This window comes from Aquila chrysaetos, chromosome 3 (genome assembly GCF_900496995.4).
Source record: "Aquila chrysaetos chrysaetos chromosome 3, bAquChr1.4, whole genome shotgun sequence".
Lineage (NCBI taxonomy): Eukaryota > Metazoa > Chordata > Aves > Accipitriformes > Accipitridae > Aquila > Aquila chrysaetos.
Genome location: NC_044006.1, coordinates 7621104 through 7643662, shown reverse-complemented (window position 1 = coordinate 7643662; position 22559 = coordinate 7621104). Strand labels below are relative to the sequence as shown.

At 37.5% G+C, this 22559-nt stretch overlaps 1 protein-coding gene across 1 annotated transcript in view; it reads left to right on the top strand.

Annotated features, from left to right (window-relative positions):
• The first annotated feature begins 5802 nt into the window (after nucleotides 1–5802).
• Nucleotides 5803–22559, top strand: part of DOK5 (docking protein 5) — an 82018-nt gene continuing 65261 nt past the window's right edge. The window contains exon 1 of the mRNA XM_030010170.1: nucleotides 5803–5821. The gene's annotated coding sequence lies outside the window, so the exon portion shown is untranslated. The remainder of the gene's footprint in view (nucleotides 5822–22559) is intronic.

Genomic DNA, 22559 nt, shown 5'->3' with positions numbered 1-22559 from the left:
AGCTCCCAAAATCATATGTAAACCAATAGACCATATTCCCTCCACTAGATAATTCTGGAGAGGATGCTTGGCAAGTGTAATACATTTGAGTAGAATTTATTGCAGCTGTTCTGAAGAGGCAAGTTTAAAATACACTAAGGGTGAATTTTTTTGAGAGGTTCCAAACCTGACTGATCCATTTTTCTTTGCACTTTACATGTCTAATTGCACTTGCATGCAAATAGCATTTGAGTGAATGCACAGATCAAATAAGCTGACAGCTCACATATACAAATCCTGTTTGCTTCTAATAGATCTACAGGGCTAAGTATTTGCATGCACAGATATGGCTAATTTTTAAATATGTGCTGAAGTTACATTGAAATCAAATGGTATCAATCACATTATTAAGAGTTAATCATCTCCTTAGGTCTCTTTCTATAAAGGGCAATGGGATATTTTAAAATAATCCTTACAGAACGTGAAATATTTCAACCAAAGAAAGTAAATAGACAAGGAACCACATTAACTAATCTTCCACCTTCATAGCTCTGTTGATTATCTGAAATAAATGTCAGGGGCTGAACTGACTGGCAGAAATTGTGACGGAAACCAAAACAGCAGCCAAGACATTCAGTATACGACCTTAATTGTAATAACGCTGGCCAGAAGCAGGCATCACACCAGCCGCTGCATGGAGAGCCACTCTATGCAAAGTGATTCAATTGTATCATCATCTTCCCATCAGTGGGAAAGAAAGTCTCCGATAACTAGGCTAACTGCTGATTGATTGCAGGTCTAGTCTTTACATGAAGTAAATTATCTTGAAGCCAAAAATAAATAAGAATTAATTTGCCTTCCTTAAATGATTGCCTGATTAGTAGAAGCCATAATTTGTAGATTTGGGGGAGTAAGTTAAATTAGAATGACCATTACATTTTCCTAAGCTCTTTCTGGTTCCTGGGACTCTGAAGAGGAAATGATTCTCCAGACAGTATCATTTAAATTTAGATACTTCTGTATTACTAATTCTTATTGTAACACTCCTCCTGATTTTATAATCTGGGGTATGGCTGTGCAAATGTAATCTTCCTCTCTGTGAATTTATCTTTTTCCCTCGTTTACTTGCGCTGTGTGTTGGAGATCATATATGCAATTTAAGTGAAGTATTTAAAAATCAAAACTCTAAAATTCTCCAGGTCACAACCTGAAAGATAAAGAGCTAGTGACTGTCTCCAAATTACATCTAACTTTGACTGAGAGAATGACACTAATTTGAAGCACTGAGAATTGATTCCCCAAATGAATTGAGGTTAATGTTTAGTACATATTGAACATAAAACTGGTGATGCTGTGTTTGTAGGCTATGTCTTGTGGATTTGTATAGTCCAAGTTCTACCCTTGTATTTCTGTCTTTCACTGCATTTTATAGATCTCTTCTGGAAGCCAAAGAGAAAGGAAACAGGCACAAGTTGATCCTGGCTGAAAAACATAACCCTCTGGAAAAGGGAGAATGAAAAGGCTGTTTTAAAAGCAAGCTGAAGTATATTCTCTTCAGATACACTGTTTCCCACTTTTCTGTTTCAAGATGAGAGAGCCTGCTTACTGTCTGAATTTTAAAGAGATGCAGCTGCGTCCACAGACGTACAGTTTTCTATAAACCACAGTAGAACAAGTGAGAAGGAAAGCAGATCCCTGAGCATAGACTCTTTCCTCCCTCCTCCACCACCTGTTCTGCCCAAGCTACTACTTTTCAACCACAACCTGTAGCAGCAATAACCTTTATTGCTATCTTTTTAGGGGAATTCCTTGGCCACCATAAAAGATTTTGAAGAATAACTCTTACCTGAACTCTGTTGCTACCCTTTTTGACTTGTTTGTTGGAAGCCTGACAGGCTTCATATCCCCTTAGGAAAGCTTAATAGAAGATAAGGGGTTTTATTTGTTTTTTTAGTGTTCATTAGTTGACTTAATAAGACATATTATGTTAGTGAACCTAATCCATATAATATATACAGAACACATTATGTTTTGTAAAAACTCCTTTTGTATAGCTGAAGGTACATATAGTTACTTCAAGAAAAATATGGATGCATACCTAGAAGTTGAAATAGTTTACTTCTGAACCTTCCAAAATGGCACATCCATTTTTATTCATTTTTTTCTAGTAGATATTATTTGCAAAGCTCAAACAAAATTTCTTAGTCTGAAAATACTTGCATCACGTAATAGCTAAATAGCTATAAAAAATTCATTGTCAGTTTAGAAGTGTTAGTAGTATATTAGCAGTATTTTCTGAAGAAATTACTTTTCTTAATTATATTATAAAAGCAGAAAGCGGTTACTTACAAAGCAGCATTAAGAAATCCTGCAAATTTCTTATTTTTACTGATGATCTGACTTTTTCTTAAAGGATAAATTTGTTTCCTTGTTAGCCAGACTACACACAAAGAAAGAATTTATTCATAAATTAACTTACCAAATGCAAGTCACTTAATAGATGCTTCATCTAATACTACTGAAGCTCTTCCCTACATTTCTATAAACTAAATTTACTCTACAACCTCAAATATCAGAGAAGAAAGATTTTTTTTTTTAAGCAGGATGTATTTATAGTTAGTCCCAAGTTAAGTGATCCCAGCTGAGCTTATACATCACCCCACCCCCTTCATTTTTGTCCCTATAAATTGTGGTGAGGTCAGTGTATGGCTGCCTTTTTTTTTCAAAAAAAAAAAAAAAAAAAAAAAAAAGGTGAATGGGTAGGAATTTGTAGTGTGGAAAATTACTTTTCTCTAAAGGGGAAAATAAAGTGAAGTGAAACAAATATAGGAAAAATTATTTCAGTATACATTTTGCTCAGCTGAAGAGGTTTTGTTTTTTGAAGAAGTGTGTTTCAAGGGTCTGATGTAAGTCACTGATTACTTTTCTTCTGCATAATGGGGTAGTCTACAGTTAGGTTCTTCTATGTAAATGTTTAGCTGTGTCTTTGCAGTCTTTTTTCTAAAGTCTTATATAAATAGAAATGCCGTACCATATTCTTTCTATGTGTCTATCTAAGAAACAGCAAGATGTTAGAAAGCTGCAGTATAGATCTTAGTGGGGAAAAAAAAGACAAACAGTTCACTCCATTCTTATAACAAATTCTGACTTCTCTCAGTAAGGAAATGTATTGATTTTTTTCACTTTTTGGCAGAAACTTTTTTAAAAGCTTCTCTTAAGATGTTTTGTTACTGAACAAACAGTTATAAGTTCACTTCTGTAAGCTGTTTAAGAATTGATAAAAGTCCCCTTTCTAGTAGCTGCTGAGGATACTTAGTCTGGAGTTTGTGGAGCAAGTTAGAAAAGAAGGGAGTAAAAATCACACTTGAATGTTGGGGAAGATGGTTCCAGATTTTTTGGTCTGCCCTGTATGAAACACCTTATTATGAGATAAGGCATAGGGGAATTTTTAATGTTTTGAAAGAAAAGTCTATTCATGTTCTAAACGTACAGCCTATTTTAAAAAATATGAAAAGTTTCAGCCAACTGTTCGGCACTGACTTATGTTTGAGCTATATATATATATATGGAGGCTAGTAAATTTGTTTGTGCTATCTCAGTCTTGTGTAAAATGTGTAGCACTTCTTCACTCTTCTCCCTGGGTTATTTGTATGTGTTTTAATGAGCATTGGGATATATCCTGATAACCACATGTGTGTCTCCATTGATCTCTCGAAACCTTGACTAAAACTGTCAAATTCTTCTAATAGAAGCAATTGGACTTTGAGGGATAAGGAGGGGATGCCTTCTGTGCATCCCAGCGAGGTGTGGCTTTGCTGGCTGTTAGTGAAAGATTTAACGTGTGTCTAGCTAGTTTTGTAGGTCTGAAATCCTAGTGACTTGATACTAATGTCACACTGCAGTCTTGGTGATGGCTAATATTGAACATGTGGATTATGTTTGACTCAAGCACAGAAAGCTTGAATTTCAGTAATTTAAAATGAAAATTGGATGATATCTTATTTTTTTTGTGAAAATCAACTGCCTTTTTGGATTTCTCCCAGTCATAGCTGGGACCCTTTGCAATTATACTCTAAATCTAGAGACAGTTTTCCCTTAAACCAAAACCTGCCAGTCTAAATAGGTATAATAAAGAGGTTGGAAAAAAGGTGGAGGGGGAGGTGCCCAATGTCACAGAGCAGGTCAAAGTAGAGCCAGTAAGAGGACCTACATCTCCTTAGGTAAGTTATTTACTAACTGTACTGAGATTTGGAATTGCTTTCTGCTCCATAGGGGAGGCCTAATTACTCACTCAGGCCTCAATCGCTAGTGAATTATGAAGCCATCTGTATCTCATGAATATAAATTCCTTTCTCTCTGGTGTAGTTAAATATAGTTATATCATTATGGGGGATAGCATATTCCATATATAGAGAAGGATAGAGGGACATTCTTCTCTTTAAAAAACAGGAACAGTTTTCTAGTAACACAAATGATCATGTGTTCAGAAAGATAGATTATTTCATTTTACTCCTGCTGACATGCAATATGTCAATTAAAATATTAACATATTTTTTAATTCAGCAGATTGATTTTCACTTTGCCGTATTTTTAAGTAATTTGTCTTTGTTAGCTGTCTGAAAGAAACGTGGTATATTTATTCATCCCCTGAGCCAAAATGGTGACCACTGCATAAAATACTTGTTCCTATCCTCTGCTGTTTTGCCCCAAAACCAATAGTGCCTTCAGCTTTTACTCCTTGGAGGCAGGAAGTATAGCAGAAAAACATTATTTTATGTATTGTATAGTGTTGGTTTCTGGAAAGTCCTATACCTAGTGTATACAGGCAATATGATGCTTTCTTTCCAGTTTTCCTTGCTGAGAGTCCATCAAAACTGGCAAAGGTACAATTGAGCTCCAACTATTATGCCTGAGATGTGCTATCTTGTGAAAATAACCCGAAGAAAGGGCTGCTGTTATGCTGGCTTTTGTGTAAGAAAGTGGTTAATGACACGAGAAGCTTCCAGGCACTAGAGCAGGAGGCAGGGAAATGGGATTCTTAGCTGAAACTGCCTGGTTTGGGACAAAGCGGGGAGGTTGCTTTGGACCTTGTGTTTTGAAAAGTGAGAGAGGATGCAGCTTTATCACTTCACAGGACATGAGAAAAAAGCCTCTCTGCTCCTGTCTGCAGTCCCTTGAAATGTCTGTGCTGCTCCCAAGCCTTTAAACTTGTTTATCACTGACTCACGGAGGCCAGTATTGGGCTGACATTTTCCAGGGTAGATTTCTGAAGCTGTGCAGTGAGCTGGCACTGAAATAATTGGCCTAATTTTTCAGAAGCGACGAAGATCCCACTGACATCTTCATTATATCTTGAGACATTTAAGAAGATAACGCCAGGCACTCACATTTGAAAATCCTAGCCTTTTACCTCACCAGAGATTTTACCTCAGAAGGAATTTGTGAAGATTACTGTGTTTCTAATGCTTTTTGAAATCCTTAAAAGGTTTTGCAAATGAAGAGTAAGAACAGCAGCAGTGTTATAATACACAGTCTTCAGTGGCTCTGTTTACTTACCAGGTCAGAACCCATGCTAGGCAACCAGTGATACCATAAACCAGAAGCTTGGGAGGTCAGAGTATAGGGGAATAAGATCTGCCCACAGTATTATGTGTACAAACACCTGCAGGTGATAAGCTGCATTTTGAACTAAGTGTTATAGCAGTAATACTGACTAGACTTCTCTGTAAATCTGATTTCAAAGGCGTAATTATTCCCTTTTTCCAGACCTAGAAGATAACGGGAAGTGACTTGCTTCAAGTGTGAATGGAGCACACTGAACTGAACTGCCTTCTGTCATACGGTAAGAAGGGTATTAACTGGAAATATCAACAATGAAGCAAACAACAGATTATCTCCAGTTTTCCGGTCAGAGATATTTATCATTTATGTAGGTAGGGTTTTATTCCATGTCCATTGAAGTCAAATGTTTGTTCTTTCCATTGCTTGCTTTGCACAGCCAAGTAGAAACTTCAGAATTTGCATTCTCTAAATTGCAGAATTTTGTTTCCATAAACTACAAGCAGAAAACAAAGACTATTGTTTATAATCTGTCCCATTAGTATTTATCTTCAAATAATGTTAATTAAACGAATGAACATCTATACCTATTCCTTTACTCGCTTAACTTGTGTTACAAGGAAATCACTCTTTCAGACATTTGAAAAACTAGGCACAGAGATTACTGAACAACTGGCTAACAATTTTGATCTGAACTGTATGTCACTTTTAAAACCAATTATGAAGGTTCTTGACAGATGTTATATTCTAGCTGTAATCTTATTAGTAGAAGCAGCAATGGTAAGACAAGTTGCGGTCTGGATGAATTTACTGCCAAGTCTAAACTATTTATTTTTGGCAATACTAACTTTTCAAAGAGCAGATGGTTTAATTCTCTGAACCAGCTGCTAATAAATAGAAGTAAAATCAGAGGTGGGGATTGAAATAACTGTTATCCACCTTTCAAAATTCAGCATGGTTTAAAGGTATGCAGGCATTCCAACTTCAAGTAATGGATTTTTCTTTTAGTTTCTTCAGACTGAAGTACTTACAGCCTCAAGTGATATAATATAATGAAGTTTGTAAAATGACCACTTCTTCAAAACTAGTCTAAGCAAGCAATGAAAATACTCAGCTTAGATGCTTGGAAACTTGGTTTTGCAGCAAAAAAAATGAAGTTTAGAAGGTGGATTAAATAACCAATTAAATTGCATCTAGCTTTGGAAAAACAGTAAGGTTTGAACTAGTCAAGTAGCAGTCAGGTCTTACAGACGTTTACTTCTATTTCTGAAGTGATTCAGTTGCAACTTTAGCTGCAATATTTATTCTGACCACTCTGTTAGGTGGAGCCTTTTTAAGCAAACTAGGATATACAAGACATAATGCAATGGCATGACAGCTGAACCTTGAGAACAAAACCCATGAACTTCAAGACCTTGAATTGATGAATCCAACTTTAGTGGCTCTAATTCTTCTTAAAAACAATCCCACAAACTTGGTATGCTCTGGTTGCATAGGATCCAAGGCTTAGCTGCTAGCAGCAATACAGTTTGGAAACTTCTAAACAGATTCTTATTTCCTTCTGATTAGGCAAATAAAACCATCCTGCAGTGAATTCCAGCTGCATCTGTTCATGAGTTTTATTCTCTGAATGCTCCCCAGGAAGCCCACATAATGCTTATGATTCTGTGCAATTTATATCTTGCTCCTGGAAAACAGTAGATGCTGCCAGAGGTTTATTTGCACAAGTTTTGAGAATGTGTGGTGAGGGCATAGGATATATGAATGGCTGTTGCACCCTTGTGCAGGAGAAATGAATGTGCTGTTGTCTGTGGGCATTTGGTTTTTTAATATGGTCATAGAAGATTGCTCAGTATTTTTCCCTTCTTTCACTTGCAAGTTTCTCCTTTTTTGTTCTCTTTGGATGCTAGGATACTGCACACTTGATGTTAGCTGGTCTACCACTTTACGTGTTCTTATTCCCTGTCATGCAAGTATTCAGGAGTAGTATGTACAACTCTCTCCAGTCAGGCTTCCATTTAATCTTATTTGGCAAAAATGTGGAATGACTTCCTGAGAATGTCCTTCCATGAATCCTTGAAAAGTCTGCTGTGTCTTGAACATGTTATCATTGATTATTAAGCTACCCAAGATGAGAACTGTCTTGTTTTGAAACCTGTTATTAGAAGCAGTAGTTCCTGTCTCGAAATAACTTGTTCTGGAGGTCAGAGTGCTGCTTTGGCTAACAACCGTGTCTGACTTCAACCCTTGGTGTCATTTTGCTGAGTGATAGATCCAGTGGAGAGCAGGCAGGATGTGATCAATATGTGCATGTGGTGGGTGAACTCCCATAACAAGCTCTGCTTCCAGCAAACTGCAGTGATTCTGCTTTGAAACTTCTGTACAACTCACTGAAAAGCTATAGTACCCCAACACTACTGTGGTAAAAGGCGTATAAATTCCTTTGGATAACACAGTCTGAAGACCTACAGATTGAAGCAGAAATGCCGAGTGTATAACAACTAGGGTGGGTGCAGTGTGTATGCAGTACTAGGAGCAGTAATGAATTAATCATGACTAAAAAACAAAGCGGGAGCCTTAACTATGTGATGCCAAAAGTGTCAGCCTTCAAAGAGTAGGTTATAAAGGGTAAAGCAAGAAGGTCACTTAAGGAAGCTGTGCTTATAGTAATTCAGGTAAACTTAAAAATCAATCATTTGATGTTGTTCACCCTGGTCTACATAATTAATTACAATTAGTTCATATAAAACCCCACAGGTGTCTATACCTTCTCCTGTGTTGTCTTCTGCTATTTTCCTGTGTCACCACATCTCAATACTGTTATTCTCCCTTTGCACACAAAGCCTCACAGCAGGTACCAAAGACTTTTGAATGCTATTCCTGACAGCAGCAAAACTGAGAACTACGTTGCTTTGTGTCCTGTCCCTCATGATTTGGTGGCTGACAAGGATGGTATTGCTGGTGCCTGTGAGGATGGCTCAATTTTTCTTACCCTGTTCTCTAGTCTGTCTTCTGAGCAGCCATGGCCTTGGTAAATGTGCTCCCCATGGAACAGAACTAAGCACTATGCATCTGTATATCAGTGAAAATCAACATATAATTGGAAATGATACTACTTATGATGAAATAGAGCAATCCTTAAACAGTAAACAACCTTTCTGGAGCACTAATGGTGTTTCAATCAAAACATCACAGCTGTAGTAGTGGTCTGCAGCTTCAGGCTTTCCAGAAGTAATGGCATGCAGCGTGTTGGTTCTAATCCCCATGGCAATAGACTCTCTTCTTGACATTTTCTTGTGTATTTAATAACCAGTTGTTAGTTAAACAACTTACTAATATAGGACACCTGGCCTTCTTCATCCCCTTAGTAATCAAATGATGGACTGGAAGGGAAATAGATGTATCTATCAAATTTTTGCCTAAGCAGAAACAATTAAAATTTTCTGGCTCAGGAACAAAGCAGACTAGTTTACTGTGAGTCTTTGGCAGCAATGGTAATCCACTCAAAGTAATGAATAGCACAGCCTGGATTTTGATGCTCTGTCTGAAGAGCTGTTGACGTTCTTTGAAGGTTAGAACAGGACATGGCCTACACAATATGACCATCTCAGAGATGTGATCAAATTCGTTATGCAGCTAGTCTGATGATGGTCTAAAAAAACCCCCTAATTTGAATAAGCATTTGGAAATAAACTTTAATAATAGTGATGTTTCCTTCACCATTTTTCATAAACAGGAGCCTGAAGTCATGTCTCATCATTACTGTAACTCAGGTGTTCTCGGTATTATATTGCCACTTGGACTTGTAGTTCATGCCTGTTTGCATCTGGTCGGATACTCAAATATTCAGAAGCGTAGCATGGTTCCTTTTGACTTTCTTTTTATTTTGCTGATGTAGAGAGATATATAGGAAGCAAGAAAATAGCTTTGTTCATATCACTTTATTCAATAAAATGTCATTACTCAAGAGAAATCTGTACTTGTTGAACCATTGCCTCAATGGAATTGAAAGGTGATTATGTACTTTCCTGAACTGAGATCTAAACTATTTACACTTCAGATATTGGCCATAGCAGACTGACATTCAGAAGCTATATACTTACTTATGGATCTTGTATTTTTGATTAAGTAATACATACAGATCTTTTAGTTATACTGATCTTTTGTCATAATTGCTTTAATATCACCATGATGCTTGCTGCCCCTGCATTGGATCTGTACCCAATAGACAGATTTAGAAATAACTAATGTATTAACAGTGTCATTTTCTTTAGAGCAGAGACAGTGTTGATGCCAAATTTTAATTCTATTTGAGCAAGGAAATGGCAAATGCAGAGACTGCATGGTTCTTGCTGCTCCTTTTTGCCAATAAATCATGTGGAAAACCGAGCAACACTCCTATCTAGATACTACCTGCATTACAAATCATTCAGTTTGTGAATGTTATTGTCCACCTTTTTAAACAAATAGCCTATAAAAGCATAATAGTGAAGACTTTAATTCTCTTTTCTGGTTGCCTTTCTTCAGTTTAATAACACTCTACCAAGAAGAGTACTTTAGCTTAACCTAAATAACATCTATGCCTATGGAACCTATGTAACTGCATCCCTTGATAATAACAAGCCTGGTAAAAATGAAAATAATTCAATGGCCATTAATCTCAGAGGAAGACGTATAAGCACCAACCTATGTTTCAATTATATACAGCAATTTACTCAAATGGCATGTTAGCACTGCCCCTGGATTATTTTTTATACTTAATAGATTAGAGATGTTTAAAAAGATAATGGAATTGGGATTATTTAGCTGTCCATAGTTGTGCTGAGATGAACTCCTTCAAAGGAAGCATCAATAATGCCATGGTTTCCCCTATGTCGTTAATTGCATCTCTCTGTATCCTGCCCACTTGGATGACAGAACTCATTACTTGTGGAGTAGGGCAGTGACACACCCAAGTTTTAATAGCATCATGGGGAGCAGTGCTGAGAGAAGATTTCAGCTGAATTACACAACAAAGGCTATTTGATTCATCATTCTCAATTTAGGGCTTTCATAGTTGGGTGCCTGTTATAAAAGGAGAAGGAAATTGGAAAGGGTAAGATTGGTTCAAAATGAGTATTGCAGTAGATTAAATTGGGACTTTCTCTGCTTCACTATTCTCAAATGCAGTTTTGAAGCTCTGTGGATAGGTTGGCAGCATTTCTTTCCCTTCTTCCTGAGAACTAGAAAGAAAAATGTTCTTTAAATTGAGTAAGCCTAATTGCCACAAGGCACAAGAACATGGACCCGGCAGTAATCTTCACTAACTTACCAGTGGTGAGAAGTGCAGTTTAGAGTGAGTTCTCTGTGAAATTGCACAGACAGACTTCATTAGGAGGAAAGTTCCTGCTGGGTAAAACTGCATGTCTTCATTCTTTCTCTGACTCATTTTCTTTCTGTTATTATGAGCGTAGTTTTATTTCCCTCCACGGGTTTGCACACAGAGCTGGGTCGTGTGTGCGTTTACCCCTTACGTAGCTTATCCGTCTTTGACCTTCATTCCCCATTGTGCCAATAGGTGTGAAGCGGTTTGCATAAGGGTGAGGACTATACAGTTGAAAAGTAATCATGTACTGAGCCCTTAAGTGTTAGCTCACCAGCCACTCCAGGTCATTTTCTCTCATTTGAGTATTTTGGCCTCTTACCTCACTGGCAAATAGATCAATGGGTGTTTTATCCCATGAATTGAGCAATACACAAACCATAACTGAACCTCTGTTTTTTCCATCCTAATTTTTCCAAGAGAAAACCAGTGTTGTCAGAATAGAAGTATGTCACTGGATGTGTCAATTTTGGCAATGTTTTTGATAGGAATTTATGAAAACATACCATTTAGGCTTCCTGTGCTGATTTTGGCTGGGATATTTTGTTCTGATAATCTTTAATTCCTTATTTTGTTTAGTTTCAGGTTTTAAATGCAATAATTAATATTAATCATTGCATATTGAGTAAGACATGTCATAATTAATTTTGACCTTTAGTATTTTAAACATTCCCTACATGCAACAATATGGAATTTTCAGTCTGTGAAGAACATCCAAATGTTCACTTTGTTACAAAACAGAACAAAAATAAATGTCAAAATATACAGTACTCCACGGAATGTATGGTCGATTTTCTCAACAGATGTAATAGCAATATTTCAACATGACTTAACTTTGAAAAAAACAAACAGCTTCACTTTGCCATCAAAGCATTAAAAAAGATCAGGCATAGATTTTTCTTACTCATATGCAGGCTTTTGGGTTTTTCTGTTTATTTTTCTGTGATTTAGGATTGTTCAGAGGTGAAAACAAATCTAGAGAGGAAACCTAAAATGATTACAAGTAAACCACGCATAATGAGGAAAATAAGACTTCAGGAATGATTCTAAAGTAATATTACTTAATTTTTGATGTAAAAAATCTAGAGTTTAAATTTGATTATAGGACTGAAGCAGTATGTGCAAAACTGGCAGGCAGCAGTGTATTTAGCCAATCTGGATTTGCAAATTCAAGTCTATGCATACACATTTCAGCTTCTGTGGCCACCATGATAGAAACTTTTTCACAATTACACTGATATTTGGATATTTGTCAACTTAAGTTCTAGTTATAAACATTCTTTGGGTTCTGGAACACACAAGAATAACCTTAGAAATGCAAATATTGAATATTTTGAAATATTCTCATTTTTGCAAGTGCAGGAAACCACTGTCACTCTAGGGCATATCAGAAACAAGTCTGGGAAGCTCAGTGAAAGAAGGAGACAGATGGATTGACAGAAGGACTAACATAGTAAAGTTTATTTTCTTTTGGCTGAGTATTTGCTTGGCATCCAATAGAGTGTTTGATTATTATTCCAGTGAAACACAGGCTTTTTCCTCTTGAATGTCACTGCAGAATGTCTTGGCCTATTTTAGAAGCTATTTTCTTTGGTATTTGTTTTGCAAATTCTTTTCCATATCTGTGCATATTAATGGTTTTTATATCAGTTTGAATATACATCATTTGGTGTCACAGTGTGAAAGTGAGGAGAATTATAAATAAGTTTCTAAGGAGCAGGTAGTGATGCTCATGGTAAATAATGACTAGGATGCCAGTAAATAATGACTGGTGTACGCCAGCTTCCTGAGATAATTTTTCACCCAGATATGTAACAGGAGCATGCAATGCAGAAGAACAACAACCTGCAGATGTGCTTGCTTATGGCTGCATACAACCATTGCTGTAACACCCTGATGGGTAAAGGAGGTTTCTCGGTGCATAATTGAGACAATTCAGGCTTATCTCAGCCTAAGTAACTGTTGGTGAGTCCCTTTAGAGACTTCTTGACTTTATGGTAAAATAAGCTTCTGCTTCAGCAGTGGGTTGGGCAAAGTCCTAGATCACTGTGTGGAAATTATCCAGGGGGATCATTTAAAGGTGGCCCATTGTGTTGCTATGAAAAGGTGCAATATCCAGCCTGAGTGGCACCCTTAGTTTGAAAAAATTATTTGCAGTCCTGGAAATCCTTCTGATTTTAGTGGCTAGTGCCTGGAATTTGGTATGGCCCTTACTATCAGTGCTTGAAAAGACAGAGTAAAATACTTTGGACCTATCATCAAAGGGTAGATCCTATGGCAGCATTTGCCAGTTAGTCACATGTACCTTAAGGGCTAATATATCTTAATAAAGGAGGTGGGGGGAGAGAGAGATGTGTTTGTGAAGCTGAGTCTAGTGAGGAACACTAGCAGAGAAAAAGGGACATCTATCTCCAACTAGCTAATTTTTCATTTCAATATTTTTTCCTTTGGTGATATCTGCAAATCCTGGGAGACAGTTCTGAAATGTGCTGTGTTTGGATCCCATTCTACATTTGCCATAGCAGTGTTGATAGCATTTATCTAGATTTAGCATGGAGTAAGCAAAAGCTGTAATAGTTTATTAATCTATTCCCACTTCTTCAACTTGCTATGTGTGTTAGGCTGTTTATAAAATGCTGTATGGTTAGAAAAAAGATTGGATTAACAGAATGCTACATTAATTTCTCTCTAACTTCTAGGTCAAATTTGATCAGCTTACAAGTCAAAGAATGCTTTCTGTCATAGCTGTAAACACAGCTGAGATCGAAAGTCAAGCTGTGGGGAGGGGAAAAAAGGCTCTAGTCGCTTCTCCACATCTTTGCCTCATGCAGTTACATTGTCAGCTAAATTCTTCTTTCAGGCTCTTTATAACTGTTTATGATACTCAGATGAAAGAGGCAACTTTTTAATTTTAGAAGGCCACGTTGTCCGAGCTGCAGAATAGTATGTGGCTCCTGTCATATATTGATCATTCTCAAGAAATCACAGCTCTGCAAGTGCTGAGGGAAAAAATGTATTTCTTTAGTGAAGCCCAAAGATATGAATCAAAAATATAGGGGAAACAGATTTATTGTGTAAGGTGTTGTGGTTTTTGTTATGGTCCAGTTTTCTGACAATAATCAAAGCTGTCTGCAATATTGCACAAGATAATATCCCTTATAAAGTCAGTAGAATGTTGGTCATTTATCATCAGTTTATCAAATTCCTCTCCTCACTCCTGGTGTACACAGTCCTCATTTGGACTGGAAAACAACAGAACAGGAAAAAGATGGTGTTTCATTTCACTGAGAAACTGGTTTTGGATTGGTTATAATAGTCCCAATATTAGGAGAGAGACTTCTATCACTTCTCTGCTTTGAATGTGATAAGATGCACTCAAATCACATCTATATCATGATATAGGCTGCATATTGACCTTCTGTTTTAGAAACCTTGAATATCAACGAGGAATGTAATTAGTAATTGAGAGATGGAAGGAAATAAGGCGATGTTATATAGCTGAAGATTAAGGTAAAAGTTTGTCTGCTTTTGCTTTGGGCTGTGGAGAATTTGTGCACTTCTCAAGTGCATCATGCACATGTGAGCTTTCCTATTTATTATTCCATAATTATGAAATAAATATGGAGAGAAAAGACCTTTCTGTCAAATATTGACTAGGAAAATGGAGTGATACAGCACAGTATCTTTCATAGATCTTCCTTAATTCTGACAATTACAATGTAAATTCTGTGAAGGGATCCATTTTCCTCTTTTTAAAATCAGTTGCATTTCACAAGAAGATGTGATACTAAGACAATATGCTTTTTCCCAAATGTCCCATTGTGCTTTTAGCCATTTGCATTTCTGATAGCTTAATGTAGACTATTTGCTTCTGAAATGAATATTTCAGATGACTTTCATTAAAATCATTCAATATAATTATAATTTGTTTTTATCTAATTATATATTCTTTTAGTTGTCCCTTGAAAAAAGTTAGCTCATTATCTCATCGCTATGATGATCCAGCCATAAGCAATTTTTGCCTTTTTTTTTTTTTAAACCTCTGAGTTGGATGCAACAAAACAGCTCTGGAGGGTCCCAGTTTTGGCAGAAGCTCTGGCAGGGTTTATAAAACGTCAGGGAACTTCTGGACCTGCAGAAGAAATGGAAAGACATTTTTGGCTTGAGCACATCTATATCTCCAGTTCAGGTCTTGGCTTCTTGGAAGGCGGGGAATGCACACGGGAAATGCAGGACATTTGTTAGTCCTTTTCTATATTCATGTGGACGGAAAGATAGAGAAGCAACATATTTGAATACAAAATAGTAAGAAATGAAAAGGCAGTGCCAGAAGGCATGAAGTAAACAGCCTCGTTAAATTCTCACCACCTAGCAAATTATGAGATCTTGCTTCTTCCTCTTCAGTTTTAAGAAAATGTTGAAGTTGCTTAGAAATTTGACTGACTTTGACATCAGTGAGACGCCAGCCTTCAAAATAACCATCTCTGCACTTCTCTTTATTTACTCTTTTGGCAGGATTGCTCCTTCATTAAAAAAGGAAGGTTCATTTCATCCTATGGGCTGCCAATAACATAAGCAGTGAGATAGTCCCCTTTTGTAAGCTTATCCAAAATGAACAAAACACCACATTATTTACAGTCTCGGTTGTTCTAAAGCTGTCACAGCATGAACCGCATCTGAAGGACCTTGTACTGAGTGAAGACCAAGAACAGATCAAAACCCATCTCCTTTAAAAATTAGGCTTTTTTTCAGGCTGAGCGGCAGTGTAGAAATTAGACTTGAGCAGACTTCCTACTGTTCAGACTTATGTTCAGTCTGGGAACAGCAGGAACTTTCACCTTCTCTGGCAGTTGGCTGCTGCACAGTCGTATTTAGTCCATGATTTTGTCAGGTTTGTGGGAAATCTGCTTGGATCACGTTCCCTCCTCTCGGTGCAAGGAACTAAAGGACCTCTCTTGCTCCTGTTCATTCTTTGTGGTGTCCCATGCCTCACAGAACTAGTGGTCCTGAAATGATGCTGCCTAAGACCCTGCCCTGATGCCTCTCACTGCCCCAGAACTTCAGCCAAATTCCTTGGGTTAAATTCTCTGGATATCAGTCACCCTGAGGACATCGTGGAAAAAGTAATGCAGTTATCCTTTGGTGTAACAGACCTATATGAAGCCAAGCCAGCACAGCCTCCTCGAAACTACACATTCTCATGCTGTATGTTTCTTTTTCTGCTTGTGATCTTTGTGGTAGTCTGAGGGAAAGCAGGCTTTTGAAGACTGTTAGGCTGAGATTTGGGAAAACTGCTTTTCTTCCCACTCTTATATCAATCCTCTCCAGCCAGAGGTGAAACAAAGCTGTTACGACTTCTGCCCTTTGTACAACAGCTTCAGTTCGAAGAAACCACTTGGGTGCGGTACTATCTAAATAATTGTTTCATTATTTATAACATGCAAAGCCTGGTTACATCTACAAACAGCTGCTCTGGCATGTTTCAGAAATGCAGAATTCAGTGAAGGCTGCTAGAGAGCTCATAAATCGTTCAAAGGGAGACTACTGAGCTGCTGGTGACTACAAGAGCCTTCCCGATCTATTTGCCAGCCTCTCCCTCATGTGCCCAGCAGTTTTGTTGCTGGCTTTGCTATTCTATCATTGAATTCTCCCCAAAACTTAAATTTTTATTTCATCACTCAGAAGCTCATCTAGGCTATGTTGCAGTGCAAAGCAAAGTTTTATGCTGGAGTTCTTTTAAATGCTCAAACGTGGGGGTTTTATGACAATGCTAGCATAGCTTAACTAAAGCAGAGAAACAGGTTCATAAAGTACTACCATATTAATTACTACTGAAATATTACAGGTAGCATGGTGAACACAAATTTCATGGAATAATTTCACCAGAATTAGTGAGTTACATTGTGTATTGCAAACTTCTGTTACTAGTCTAAATTAATCAAAACCAGAGTATAATTCTCTGATAATATTTTTCTAAAATTGTTTGTAAAGAAATAAATTGTACAGCATGTTCTGAATATTAGAAAGCACTTCCTCACTTGGTCAGAAGCCAGTAATAAAATTATAATAAGCTAATTTCAATTCAAAATGAACTCGTTCCTATGCTGGCTGCTGAAAATGCATGAGACAGGCATTGTACTGGCAGAAGCAACTTGGATTCTACCTTCTTCTGCCTGTCTGCCCCCAGAAAAAATCCAAACTGAAATATTTCAAAACAAATGGGTTTTAGAACAAAATTAACAGCTGTTACAGTATTGGCCCATGGTGTTCTCTGGCCTGTTTTCTGAACTACTAATCCATTCAGAGTGCTTTTAAAAAGGTTAATAGGCACAAATGCATGAGTACGATTCCTTATATTGCGTATAAAATACAAACAGGTTGTAAGATGCTCGGAAAATAATATTTCATACCAGAGAGTGGGGTGGGTTCACACTTTCTGGTGCAATAAATCAAGAGGCCACAGAAGAAACAAGTGAAATAATCACTTTGAACAGGTGTGGATTTAGCTGTTGTCTGTATTCGATACCTGTCTGAAGCAGCAAGAAGAGGGACATAAACATACTTAAAACCTCTGCATTGAATTCCTCCCTCTAAAATACCATTTTGGATACTGGTAGCTAATCCTTTCTAAATTGCTGTCTGTCTCTGAACAAGCTCTTATACCTGTGAACCCAGCACAGTGGATTACCTGTTTTATAGTTTTTCCCAAAGGACAAACTCTGCCTGGACCTCCCCCCAAAGATCATTTGCTAATTCACTTTCAAGTTTCCCACTTCAAGCTGCCTGATGATGTGTCCTTACGTGGGGGTAGAATTGTTTGTGATATCCCCTCTCTTTCCCCACACAGGTTCGAATTCTGCCGGCTACGCCAATTTAAAATGTTACAGATGCACGCATAACCAAATCTAACAGGTGTTAAAACTCAGATTTATTCTTCAGTAAAAAGTTAGTTAGAAGTCTGGTAACATTTTATAAACCACAGGCTGAATGATGTAAAGATGTGCGGGGAAGGATTTTCTAGTGCAATATATCTGTGATTACCTTTCACAATCACAACACCACTATGACCTTGGTGTGACAAAATAGTCCAGCTGAAATTCATCGCTAAATCTGCTGCCATGCAAAACCTAGTACCTCTGAATGACAGTACTAAGCAGCTTTGCTGAGTGTTGCCCTCAAAAGTGAGCTGGCCAAGAAAACTGCCTCCCTCTATCAAGAAAACTTAATTTTTTCACAAAAACCACAAAATACCCCCTGCTTTGTCATAAAATTCCCAAGATTGGGGTAAGAAAAAAAAAATTGTCACTATTCCTTCTCTGCTCCCATACTCCCAAATTGTTTTGAAGGAATTTTTTCTATCAGTATTTAGTGCTGCAACATTGACTTTAAATGTCTTGTTCTTATAGGATGGATTTTATCTTATTTTTAGGTTCAGAAGTCTCGTGGCAATAAAAAAATGAATATACTAACATATATGGCAACATAGTCTATTAAAATGTTAGCAAGGTTGTACCATATGGGAGAAAAAATAACGAGCTTGTTGAACTGGATTGTAATTACAACCAATAATCAAATAGAAAATCCTTTTTCTAAGCTAAAACTCTATATCATGTGTCTGCAGATTCCTCTTTCTCAGATAGTATTCTCCATTGCCCCCCCCCCCAACCTTACCTGCCTTTCCCATTTAATTCTGGATGTTTTTAAATAGATACTAAATAGTTAATTTTTCTAGAGCATTTGAAAATCCAATTCATTATTCCCAAGATCCTCAGGTTTTTCAAGCTAAAGATGGGATAAACCTGATTATTATTTGCTAAGCCAGTAATTGAAAAACTGATTTTCTGTTAGCAGCCCCAGTTTACTCTGTTCAAGTAGAAGCAAACATTGACCTTTCTACCTGTCACCATGAAGTGAGTCACGGCTGACAAATGTTTGAAGCTGATGTGCACTATTTGCAAGATAAATCAGTATTGCAAATCACCCTGTTTTATTTTTGTCTTAGTACTTCAGATGGGCCCAGGAAAGTGCCTCAGGCTTCTCCTGTCTCATCCAATTACTCACCAGGCCCAGGCACGTAGCCTCAAAATAACTTACTAGACCGTTTCTTGCTCTTGAGGCAAACTGAGATCCCATGGCCATGACCCATGTCTTCTCCCAAGCACATGGGCTGAAGGTGCTAGCTGAGTGCTGGGGACAGCTGGGGGTGCTCTCAAGACAGCAGGAAAGTCCTCCTTGGTTGGCGATGGGGTGGGCACAGGTCACATCGCTGTTGTCCCTGCAGCTCCACTCGACCTTCCCTGGGTGTTGAAGTGGCAGTGGATGAGGAAGATGAAGAATGTCATGGCTGCCTATGGTTGCTATTGCTGTCATCTCTCACTGGAGAACAGAGGCCCATTTTAAGAAGGGACAATGAAATTGGCTATTTCTGCCAGAATACAGCTGGGTGAAAATTTGGGGCAAAAATAGCAAAGAGAACAATTCACGGTGCCAGCACATGCCTAAAGCAAGCCATAACATCCAGAAGATGACGAGGTCACACTGTGCTGTATGGCTAACTGATCCGAGCAGAGCATCCTGGTCGATTTGCAGTAAGAACCTGGCTCTGAACGTGTGAAATTACAATGCATGAATGTTTTGGGGAACTTGCTTTCCTTCTCCCTGCTCCCCGAATCTGTGGTGCAAGTGTGACTGGACAACGTGCTGAGGCTTAAAAACTCCTATTCTAGCCAAGGTGAAGGATTCTTTGCTTAATTTCTTCTAATTCAGCTTAATTGCAAAGTATTGGGTATGATATTAAGTTTGGCTTGAAACTGGTGGTATGGTAATGGTTTTAATTTTATCTCTCAGCTTGAAGACTGACTTGTAAACATTAGCTGACAGGCATATCTTTCATCTCACTGACAGTAAACCTATCTGTCAAAAATCCCAATTAATATTCAGAGAGGGAGAAAAGTAATGCAATTCAAATTAGGTTAAATCACTTGAGTTAGGATTTGGAAATTCTCCCTTTGAATATCTTAGGTGTTTCTTTAAGGTATTAGTCTGCACGTGTTGTGTCCAACTGCAGTGAAATCGTGGCTGTTTGATCACTGCCTTTGTGCCTCAAGAAAGAAGAGGCCGGTTCAGGTTTTTTGTTTTCAGTGTCCTTGTTCATGCTCCTGTCTTGCCAGTCAACAGCTGTGCCTTAGGCTATGAAACTACTTGTTTCTTGGTGTATGTCATTTACTACTGTATTCATCATTTGTCCATTTCCCTCAGTGAAAAGAAATATTTTCTTTCCACACATGCTGTTATCTGCAGATATTTGAGAGCTTTATTTACATTTTAAAAGATGTAAAGTCAAATACACAGCAGGTCAGCAAGCCCTGTCTAAACCCTTTGAAGATGTTTTCAATGTTCACATGCTAGCTGGGCTTCACAAATTAATCTGTACAGCCCCCCAAAGGCACATCTGAATAAACCCATTACAATATCATTTGTACATGGAACTTTGACATGCACAACAAACCCAACGCATTTTGCCTATACAGATATATTAAACGTATTTGTATTGATATTTCTCTTGTCATTTGTATTCATGTCTTTACTTGACAGTTTTGGCAATCAATATTCAGGTCTTAATTTGCCAGTTTTAGAAACCAGTAGGCAAAAATCTTTGTCTTCAGTTCACTTTCCTTTTGAGCCAGGCATTGCTCACATTTATGTAGGAGATACTGCTGAGGAGTTTTGATGACAGTATGAGTCTGACCTGGTACATTTGTAGCTGGAAGTAGCTAGGCTAGAGATGCAGAAAACGCCTTGTCCTCCCACTTCTCAGTGCACTGAGAGAAGCACAACTGTCCATGGTTTTTCTCAGCCCTAATTCAAATTTTCTGATAAGTGGTTGCTTGTAATAGTGTATCATACTACAACTATATCTACATCAGTGTCAAATGTGAATAAGGCTATTACAAAAAGCCAGTATTACCCAGCTAATGATATGAGCTGTGTGGCATTGAGTAAGAAATGACAAGTGGATGCCCTTAAGTTTGGATGTCTGCTATCTGCACAAATGGGGCTTGCTTGAATGAAATCCCTGTAATGAAAGAAAATGAAATGAACTGTTTAGTCTTAAGTGGATTTTCTTGCTATAGGAAAAACTGCTGGAATGTTTTCAAGTAGTCTAGGAAATAGTATTAAAACTTTTTGCTTGAGAAGTGGAGGTGTTAGGCTTAATTAAAAAAAGAAAATCTTTAACTCTAGTTTCTATAAAATATAGACATAGTCATCCTGATTCTTATATTAATATAGTGTGATAGAGGAGGGCAACACGCAAAGCACCTTTACTTGTTTGACCTGCTTCAAAATTCAGTGAGATCAAAGGAAGACTTCTCTGTGAGAAAGACTTCAGGTGAGGTTTAGCACTTAAAAACAAAGCCAGCCCTTGCGCAAGATTTTAAGTATTTCTAGTAGAAATTTCTAGGTAGGAAAGTCAGAAGCTTAGCTTCATCTTTGCTGCTGCAGCCTTTTTTCTTATCCTTTTCTTTTTGGTGATCACCAAAGCTCTGCAACTTGTTACACCCAGGCCAGATTCTGCATCGCATCTGCAAATATCGCATCTGCTACTAATAGATGCTAGCATTTCTAACCCATAGACATACTGTTGCAAACCCTTTCTGTGCTCTATTAGTGCGACATTCACATTGGAGTGTGATGTTCTGGCTGCTTTGCTGTTTGTCAGGGATCTAGTTAAGTTGCCTGGTTCTCATTTTGTATTGTATTTTTCTGGGCAAGTTTTCAAGGCTGTAGGTCTCGCACATCTTAATGAGCAATCTATTGCCTTTTTGCTGAGATGAATTTTGCTCACGTAACCTGCTAATGCCATTGGACAAGGTACCAGTCAGCTCAGCCTGGAGTTTTTTAGTATGTATCACTAGGACAAGAGACACGCAGTTCTTCCTTCCTGGGACTTTTTATCTTAATGCACCATCAGTCCGAGCATGCATCCTTTCTAATGCAGAAACGCTATGTAAAAGCCTCTTGCTCTGCAGATTTTTTATAGTGATGACTCTGGATCTACTTTTTTCTTACCTTCTTATTTGCATTTGATGCTGCAGCCCTGTTTCAATGCTCTTAAGTGAACACGAATTTCTTACATAATAATTCTTTATGCAACTTCAGGAAAAAATTATACCTGGCAAAGTAATGACAGAAATAACAAATTGTCCTTTGGAACTAAACAAATGTGATGATTTTCTTCATACCTGTATCTACTGTTGATACAACATATGAATTTTTTTTTTAAAAAGCAGAGGAAATACAAACCCATTCTATACCAAGTTTTAAAACTTGTCTGCCATCTTTTGAATAGAAAAACTGGGAACATATAAGGTATTACATAGAGCTTTTCTATGAATTGATCTCTGAAATTGTACATTAATACATAGGTAAGATGGAAGATAAAGCAAAATCATGCTCCATTGAAAGAACTTTAATTTGCATGCAAATTTATTGAAAGATGGATTCAAGAGGGGAAAAAAGTAGATCTAGGTATGAGACAAAAAGCATTTATATCTGGCATTAATAATGTATAGTGTCCCCTAATGTTAAAGCAGAAAACAGGTGCGCTGCTTCTCTATAAGGATGAACTGTTTTAATAATAATAATGATTTCATAAAAG